Here is an 8,933-nt window from a genome sequence, read left to right as displayed (position 1 = left end):
TCCCAGCAACCACTTTCACTATATTACATTATCTACCCTTATCTGTTAAGAACATAACAAACAAAGGACATTTAAAGGAAAATTAGTTATTAAGTCAAGATTGGAACTATAGATATTTCCAACACCCGCCCTCAATCTTGACATTTAAACAAATCTATCATTTTCAACTTTGAACACATGTAGTTATGAAGATTAATACTGAGAGCTTTTGTTAAGATATCTGCCGTTTGTTCAGATGAGTGAATTTTCACAATTTTCAAAATGCCTCTACTGATTTTTTTCACGAATAAAATGAACGTCAATTTCAATATGCTTTGTTCTTTCATGAAAAACAGGATTATTTGCAATTTGAATGGCAGATTTGTTATCGCAGAATAAACTTACAAGAAGAAGATTATTTATATCTAAATCTGACATGATTTTTAATACCCAGATAATTTCACATGTTATAAATGCCATGGCCCTGTATTCAGACTCTGCAGAAGAGCGTGAAACAATGTTCTACTTCTTACTTTTCCAGGAAATAAGATAGTTCCCAAGAAATAAACAATAACCTGTTACGGAGCGTCTAGATGATAAACACTTACCCCAGTCAGCGTCTACAAAATCAGTAAGAGTAAAAGTTTCTGACCTTGTAAGACTGACCCCTTTTCCAGGAGATGATTTAAGATACCTGAGAATTCTTAACACCAGGTTTAAATGTGACTGTATCGGTGCATGCATAAATTGACTCAAACAATGCACTGCAAATGCTATATCAGGGCGAGTTGCTAGAAGATAAATCAGTCTTCCTATTAGTCTTTGATAACCAGAAAAATCAGCAAGCAGAGGATCCTTTTCATTAATAGAATAAAAAATGACTAAATTAACATCCATTGGAGTACTTGAAGGTTTACATCCCAGATAACCAAAATCATTTAAAAGTTCTAAGCAATACTTTCTTTGGGACATACAAACACCATCAAAACAATCTAGAATTTCAATTCCCAAAAAGAATTTTAATTTTCCTAGATCTTTTGATTAAAAATTTACTTTTCAAGTAATCCTTAAAAATGTTAATTTCATTTACACTATTTCCTGTAATCACAATATCGTCAACATAAACAAGAAGAACAAGAAACACAGAATTAACATGTCTTGTAAACAAAGAATAGTCGCTAACACTTTGAACAAAACCATTCTCGAGAAGACAGCCACTGACGGGGTGCTTGTTTTAAGCCATACAAAGACTTAACTAACTTACACACCCTTTTATCACTAGGACTATAGTAACCATCAGGAAAAGTCATATAAACATCTTCCAACAAATCACCATAAAGAAAAGCATTATTAACATCTAACTGAAATAAAGGCCACTTAAATTGAACAGCCAGGGCTATAATACACCTAACAGTAACCATTTTGACTACTGGCGAAAAAGTCTTTTCATAATCAAGACCTTCACGTTGACTATACCCCTTAGCTACCAACCTAGCTTTATACCTTTCAATTTCACCATTAGACTTGTATTTGATTTTATAGACCCATTTACAACTATAGCTTTTCTATTACTAGGCAAATTAGTGATAAACCAAGTTCCATTCCTATGTAAAGCCTCCATCTCTTCATTTATAGCATTTAACCAATTTTGATCACAATATGCTTCTTTAAAAGACTTAGGCTCAATAGACTTGTTTAAATTTGACACAAAACAAAGATTCTCAGAAGAAAGACAGGAATAATTAACAACCCTTTCAATACCGTATTTAACCTTTCCCTCTATAACAAAATCATCATATTTTCGAGGAAAATTACTAGCCCTAGTAAACCTTCTAAGAGATTGAGTTTGGGACTGTGTATCCTCAGAACCATGACCAGTATCATTATTAGTATTATCAGTAAAAAAAGTAGCATCACGAGGAGAATTGGCAACCAGTCTAGGGCTGCCCAAGGGCTGCCAACTGATAACTCTCCCAAGATCTCCTTCTTGAGAAACATCCTGCCCGCCCTCAACATTAGAGCTGCCTAACGACTAATTATTATCAGTCCTAGAAGGGCCACCTAGTTCCCTACGGTTGCTACTACTGTATTTGTCAAGATTACTAGGGTCACAAGGAGGTCCACTGGTCTCATCATTGGATCCCATAACATCAAACTCATTAGAAGCACCAGAAACAGTATCAAAGAAATTCAAATTATCAATGTTCACATCAACCAGATCAGTCTTGTCATTACTCATTTTAAAAGGAAAAATATTTTCATAAAATTTCATGTCTCTGGAAAATATAATTTTCTTGGTTTCTAGACTATACAGTCTATAACCTTTCTTTGAGTTTGCATATCCCAACATAATACATTTTTAGATTTTTGGGAAAATTTATCAGAGATGTTGGGAATAAGAGCAAAACAGAGACAACCAAAATTACGTAAGTGAGTAAGGACAAGCTGAAATCCATAAACGAACTCATAAGGAGTCTTACCATATAAAAGAGAAGTGCGAGTTCGATTTATCAAATATGTAGCTTTTAAAACACACTCACTCCACAAACTAAGGGGAACTCTGGCCTGAAACATGAGAGCCCGAGCAACATTAAGTAAGTGCTTATGCTTACGCTCAACCACCCCATTTTGTTGGGGGTGTATAGACACAAGATGTTGATGGATAATACCCTTAGACTTAAAGAACTCAGATAATTTTGTTATTTGTAAATTCGGTTCCATTGTCACTTCTGAAAACCTTAATACTTTTCCCAAATTGAGTAACTGTTATAACCAGGTTTGAGACAACATGAGTTGAGGTAATTTATACATGTTTATTATATAGATTACGTGAAATATGCATATCTAAGTAGAAATACATGAACTATATATGTGAAATATGAACATGATATTGTGCATGCACATATGTGAAAAGATGGCATGATATGTATGTAATTTATACATATATGCATGTGGTGTGAAGCATACATGAGGTGGTGCATATTTGTGATAAGATATCTTGGTAGAAATATTATTATAATATTTAAAAAACTTATACCTTCATTGTTAAGAAATCATGAATTTTATGATAAATAAACCCACCACCCAAGGTTATTTCTATTGGATAAATGATTCACCGCCTATGAGTTTTATAATAATTAAAATAAACTCCACCGTCATGGTGAGAGTATTTAAAGAAATAAAAAGATAAGATTCTATCTTATCATTTCATTTGAAGAAAAATCTGTTGAAAGAGAAAAAGAGTGTTGTGGCAGTGAGAAGTGTTTTTGAACAAATCTTTTGTTCAAAGCTGTTTGAAGAGCTTGTGMTTTGTTGTGTGTTTTAAAACTACAGAATCTGTGATTGTTAAGGTGAGTTTTTAAAAATACTGTTTATTATACACTGTGAGTTTTTGATGATTAAAACTTTTATATATATTGTTATATAAACTACTGGGTCTTTATGTTGGTTTTGAAGAAAAGATGGTAAAACTGTTTTGATAGTTTAAAGGTGTTATTGTTATATAATTGAGTATTAAAAACTGTGTTGGGAAAGATAAAGAAGGGATTGTTTCTTTAAAACAGTTTTGTAAATGATATCCTGTTTTGAGGATTTAAAAAGGGATATGATGTTTTTGGAAACCATTGAAAGAATAGATTGTTCTTGAGTTTGAAAGGTTTTAATGATAAAACTGTTGGTAGAAAACTATACAGCATATTCTTTTGAGACGATTATGATTTTTGATCTGTCTTCATTTGGAATTAATCTATAGATTTTATGGATAATACTATGAATGAGGATCCGATAAGATGGTTGTGACGGTGGTCCTTCATCCAAACTAATTCATAGATTTTGAAGAAGAAATAAGGGTGGCATATCAAGGAGAGATGTCTTTTGGAATAAGGGTGACATATCAAGGAGAGGGGTCTTTTGGAATAAGGGTGGCATATCAAGGAGAGGTGTACCTTTGGATATAAGGATGACAATTGTGTGTGAATATTATAGTTCTTATTATTATGTCTTTTAAGACTACAATAGATTTGATTCCTTACTTCTTTGTGATTTGAGAACTCAAAGATATTGTTCTTATTATAAATAATAGTATTGACGTTATTGAGAAAGGGAAAACTTGGCCTATGGCCATTGGTATTGGTTAATAGTATTTTGGAACAGAATGGTCATTTTATAAGGAATCAGAGGGGCTCTGGTTGTTCCTTGTAAGGAACCAGAGGGGCTCTGGTTGGTCCTCATTATTGGAACAGAGGATTCTGGTTATTGATTTGGAGAATGAACAAGCTTTTACTAAATGTACTAATTGGATCAGAGGCTCTGTATCTATTGATAAGAGCTTCTATGTCAAAATCATATTTTTAGAGGTTTTTAAGAAAAGAATTTTATACTTAGAATCTTTTATGAAAAACAGACCAGAGAGGCTCCAGTTGGCTTACACGTTGAACCAGAGAGGCTCTGGTTGATCATGTGTTTTGAACCAGAAGCTCTGGTTAGTACAACCAGAGGCTCTCTTCGAGGAACCAGAAGCTCTGGAAGAGAGACTAGAGGGGCTCTGGTCCTAGTTATTGAAATATATTCTAAGTATGGTTTGGAACCAGAGACCCGATGGACATAAACATTATGATTTTAGTTTTGGTTCATAAGATGAATTATTTGAAATAAATGTTTTGGTGATCTTCACCTTGCATTACATAAAACGGGAACCTCACTAGACATTCATGTCTAACCCTCATTTCGTGTTTTCAAAAGTATTTGTACAAGTAAAGATAATTAGGGAAAGAGCATTATGTGAATTACTTCCCTATGTGCTTAGCTGTTTTGGAAGCAYAGATGCTAGGAYGCAAGAACATGTACTTTTGGAATTTTTGGGTTGCGTATTTTACATTATAGACTCTTGTATCAAGGTCCTATGTGGGGAAAAACATGTATTCTATATAGAAATATGTGTTATATGCTATGTATGGATTTGGGGGTGTTACAGATATGGTATCAGAGCCTGAGTTTAAGGGATTTAGGTATTCACCTGTATGATACCTAGACTTAAAATATTTCATTGCATATTAGTGTCCCAGACATAGTTAGCACYTTTGGAATAAATATAATAAGTTAAGAGATCAGTGTGTAAGGTATTTTCGGATTACATCTGGCMAATRTAATTTTGAATCTACAGGTACATAACTGAACTTAGACACTTTATTATATTTGGGAATGTGACAAATATGTGTTTTAACTTTGTTATCTACAAATGGCTAGTAGATCAAGAAGGTCAGAAAGGATCACCCACCCTAATGAAGAAGAATCCCCTGTTGCTTTTATTGGCACCTCTGAGGGCAGAAGTAGAGGCAGAGGTAGAGGTAGAGGTAGGGGGCAGACCAGAGGCAGAATAAGCCAGCCAGAAATTAATATGAATCAAGCAGAATCAAACTCTAAAAATATGAATCAAGAACGGATGTCTCACCCAGAATATGTAATAAGAGACATATTAGCTGAAGAAATGGAAAGCTAAGGGAAACCTTGACTTCTATTTCGAGGAATCCTGCCAGAATAGAGACGGGCAGAATTGAAGTTACTCCATCGAGTCCAATTCTCAATAATAGGGAAGGAGATATAAAGATGTTTCTAACTTGTAAACCACCAAACTTCTCGGGAGAAAGGGATCCAATTAAAGCCATGTGTTGGGTCAAAGAGATGGAGTTTGTATTCAATATCATCCGATATGCAGAAACAGATAAAGTCAGATTTGCAGTCTCGGTGTTAAAATCAAATGTGTTATTTTGGTGGGAAGTAGAATTCTTAGCCATAACAGATATTTTGCAAACTATGACATGGCTAGAGTTTGTCAACAGATTCAAGGAGCAGTTTTGCCCAAAAGCTGCCATTAGACAAATGGAAGAAGACTTTCTAAAATTGGAACAAGGAAACAGAACTGTAAGGGGATATACAGATGAATATTCAAGATTTGCAAAACATTATATTTCTCGGAATCTAGAAAAGTGGAAAGGTATATTTGGGGATTGAAACCATCAATCCGAGAATTTGTCATAGCCATGAATCCGGCTACATTTTCATTGACCGTTGACCCAGCGGAGGTAACAGAAAGAAACAAGAACAGACAAGAAGAAAGGAAAGCAATAGAAAAGAGGAAATGGGAAGGTCCATCAACCGGATACAAAGGACCAAAAGTTGTAAAGCTTAGAAATAGGCCCATACAAAGATTCAATTAAAGGACTTGTCCCCAATGTCATCAAGTTCATCAGGGAGAATGCAGGATTGAGCTAAGGAAATGTTATAAATGTGGTGAAACAGGTTATTTGTCGAATGTTTGCTCAACAGTTAAAAGGTGTTTTAATTGTAATTCTCCAGATCACCTCAGACCAAATTGTCCACAATTGAAAGCCCCACAGTTAACCATGGGGAGCAATACATCAACAGGCCGGGGAAGACCAAATATGGGCAGAGGAGCAATGGGTGGGGCGCGGGGTCGATCTTTTCAAATGACCAAATATGAAGCAAAAACTACACCCGATGTAGTAACAGGTACATTTTTCGTGAAATCTTTACATGCTAAAGTGTTATTTGACTCGGGTGCAAACTTCTCGTTTGTATCCCCATCATTTGCCTTATGTGCTCATATGAATTCTGTGTTACTTGACGATAAGTTAGTAGTTGATACTGCTAACGGTCAAGTATCTGTGAGTTATATGTTTAAAAACTGCACTATCATGATTGAGGATTGTGAGCTACCCATCCGATTGTTTCCCAATTTGATTTGGTAGTAGGAATGGATTGGTTGGTAGAAAATAAGGCCAGCATCGTTTGCAATAAAAAGATGATTAGAATTATGTTACATAACAGAGGGACACTCGTAATTTATGGTGATCATCAGGATCATCATACCAGTTTGCTATCTGTGATGAAAGCCAGAAAATGTATCCAAAAGAAATGCCAAGGATTTTTAGCTTACATAATTGATGCTAAGAAAGAACAGAGTAAGCAAGAATTAATTCTGGTTGTCAGTGAATATCCTGAAGTCTTTCCAAAAGACTTGTCAGGGCTACTTCTAGATAGAGTTATTGAATTTGGGATTGATTTGATACCTGGAGCAGCACCTGTAGCAAAAGCACCGTACATATTAGCTCCATCAGAATTAAAAGAACTGGTTATGCAATTAAAGGATTTGTCAGACAAAGGATTTATTAGGCCAAGTACTTCACCATGGGGAGCTCCAGTTCTGTTTGTGAAAAAGAAATATGGCACTATGCGTATGTGTATTGATTATTGAGAGTTAAACAAACTGACCATAAAGAAAAAATATCCATTACCCAGGATCGATGATTTGTTTGATCAACTAGTAGAAGCCAGTTACTTCTCAAAGATTGATTTGCGATCAGGATACCATCAGTTGAAAGTTAAAGAAGGTGATATAACAAAAACAGCATTCCGAACCAAGTACGGGCACCATGAATTCTTGGTTCTGCCATTCGGTTTAACTAACGCACCTGCAGCTTTCATGGATCTGATGAATCGAATATGTAGAGAATACCTTGATAAATTTATCATTGTATTTATCGATAATATTCTTATATATTCCAAAACCCAAGAAGAGCATGCAGAACATCTTCGATTGATCCTTGAGCTTTTGAAAAGAGAAAAGTTGTATGCTAAACTATCAAAGTGTGAATTTTGGCTAAGAGAAGTCCAGTTTCTGGGGCATGTTATATCTGAGGATGGAGTAAAGGTAGATCCAGCAAAGATTGAAGCCGTTGCAAAATGGGAGGCACCGAAAACACCATCTGAAGTTCGAAGTTTCTTGGTATTGGAAGGTTATTACCGCAAGTTTATTCAAGATTTCTCTAAAATACCCATGCCTTTGACGAAATTAACCCAAAAGAATGTTAAATTTCAGTGGGAAGAAGAACAGCAAAAATCCTTTCAGTTATTAAAAGATCATCTTTGCAGTGCTCCGCTACTATCATTACCGATGGAACTGAAGACTTTGTGGTATTAGTGATGCATCGAAGTTGGGTTTAGGCTGTGTCTTAATGCAAAAAGGGAAAGTCATATCATATGCATCTCGACAATTAAAAGATCATGAAAAGCACTATCCAACTCACGACATGGAATTGGCGGTCGTGGTTTTTGCTTTATAGATTTTGAGGCATTACCTATTGGGAACGAAGTGTAAAATTTATACAGAAAGCCTACAACACTTATTCAACCAGAAGGATCTGAATATGAGACAGCGACGATGGATTGAATTAGTTAATGACTATGACTGTGAAAGTTTGTATCACCCAGGAAAGGCTAATGTTGTAGCCGATGCACTGAGCCGTAAAGAGAGAAGTGGAACTATCAAGGCAGTGGCGATGAAAATAAGTTTAAACACAGATTTTCATAAGAAAATACAGAGATGCCAAACAGGGGCTGTCAAGGAAGAAAACAAGAAATCAGAAAAAGTGGGTAAGATAACTTCCATCATGGAGCCGAATGGGGAAGGAATATTATGTTTCCAAGGTCGGATATGGGTACCAAATTATGGGAATACACGAGAAACCATCCTAAATGAAAGCCACAAGTCCCGTTATTCCATCCATCCAGGTACCAACAAGATGTATAAAAATATGAAGGGATTTTATTGGTGGCCTGGTCTCAAGAAAGACATCATAAGATATGCAGAACGATGCATAACTTGTTTGCAGGTTAAAATAGAGCATCAGAGGCCCTATGGGAATCTATAATCATTGGAAATACCGATTTGGAAATGGGATCATATTACGATGRACTTTATCATGAAATTACCCCGAACTCCAAAAGCTTATGATGCAATATGGGTAATAGTGGACCGTCTATCAAAGTCTGCACATTTCCTACCAAGGAAAGAGACTTATTCATTAGAAAGATTGGCTCAAATCTATATCAAAGAAATTGTGACTAGACATGGAGTTCCATTGTCCATCATATCT

Source organism: Cynara cardunculus (genome assembly GCF_001531365.2).
Source record: "Cynara cardunculus var. scolymus isolate 2C chromosome LG 10, CcrdV1, whole genome shotgun sequence".
Taxonomy (NCBI): Eukaryota; Viridiplantae; Streptophyta; class Magnoliopsida; order Asterales; family Asteraceae; genus Cynara; species Cynara cardunculus.
Note: the sequence above shows the minus strand (reverse complement) of the source record.